Source organism: Protobothrops mucrosquamatus, unplaced genomic scaffold (genome assembly GCF_001527695.2).
Source record: "Protobothrops mucrosquamatus isolate PMUCROS unplaced genomic scaffold, P.Mucros_1.0 scaffold1265, whole genome shotgun sequence".
Lineage (NCBI taxonomy): Eukaryota > Metazoa > Chordata > Lepidosauria > Squamata > Viperidae > Protobothrops > Protobothrops mucrosquamatus.
Genome location: NW_015387471.1, coordinates 428,082 through 429,485, shown reverse-complemented (window position 1 = coordinate 429,485; position 1,404 = coordinate 428,082).

Genomic DNA, 1,404 nt, shown 5'->3' with positions numbered 1-1,404 from the left:
TATGTGAACCGTTGGACTTAATAACTGGTTGACCCTCCTTTGGCAGCAATAACCTCAACCAAACGTTTCCTGTAGTTGCAGATCAGACCTGCACAACGATCTGGAGTAATTTTGGACCACTCCTCTTCACAAAACTGTTTCAGTGTAGCAATATTCTTGGGATGTCTGGTGTGAATCGCTCTCTTAAGGTCATGCCACAGCATTTCAATCAGGTTGAGATCAGGACTCTGACTGGGCCACTTCAGAAGGCGTATTCTGTGCTGTTGAAGCCATTGTTTTGTTGAATTACTTGTATGCTTTGGGTCATTGTCCTGTTGCATCACCTATCCTCTGTGGAGCTTCAGTTGGCGGACAGATGGTCGTACGTTTTCCTGCAAAATGTCTTGATAAACTCTGGAATTCATTTTCCCACCAATGACAACAATCTGTCCTGGCCCTGAGGCAGCAAAGCAGCCCCAAACCATGATGCTCCCTCCGCCATGTTTTACAGTGGGGATGAGGTTTTGATGTTGGTGTGCTGTGCCTTTTTTTCTCCACACAGTGTTGTGTGTTTTTCCCAAACTCCTCAATTTTGGTTTCATCTGTCCACAGTATATTTTGCCAGTAGTGCTGTGGAACATCCAGGTGCTCTTTTGCAAACTTCAAACGTGCTGCAATATTTTTTTTGGACAGCAATGGCTTCCTCAGTGGTGTCCTCCCATGTACTCCATTCTTGTTTAATGTTTTCCTTATTGTAGATGTGTCAACAAAAATGTTAGCATGTGCCAGAGATTTCTGTAGGTCTTTAGCTGACACTCTAGGATTGTTCTTTACCTCAAGAAGCATTCTGCGCTGTGCTCTTGCAGTCATTTTTACAGGACCACGCCTAGGGAGAGTAGCAACAGTGCTAAACTTTCTCCATTTGTAGACAGTCTGTCTTACCGTGGACACATGAACATCAAGGCTTTTGGAGATACTTTTGTAACCCTTTCCAGCTTCATGCAAGTCAACAATTCTTGACCGTAGGTCTTCCGAGAGCTCTTTTCTGCGAGGCATGGTTCACATCAGACAGTGCTTCTTGAAACCAGTAAACCCATAACAGGTGTGTGTTTTAAAAGGGCAGGACAGCTGTCAGCAAGACATCCAATATCATCACACTGATTGGAGTCAAGGTTGGCTCACTCCTGGCTCCAATTAGCTCTTGGAGAAGTCATTAGGCTAGGGGCTCACATACTTTTTCCTCCCTGCACTGTGAATGTTTACATGTTATGTTCAATTAAACCATGGCAACATGTAATGTTTGTGTATTATTATTTTCAGCAGACTGTGTTTTTCTATTGTTGTGACTTAGATGACGTTCAGAGCACATTTTATGACCAATTCATGCAAAACTCTGCGTTATCCCAAGGGGTTCACATACTTTTT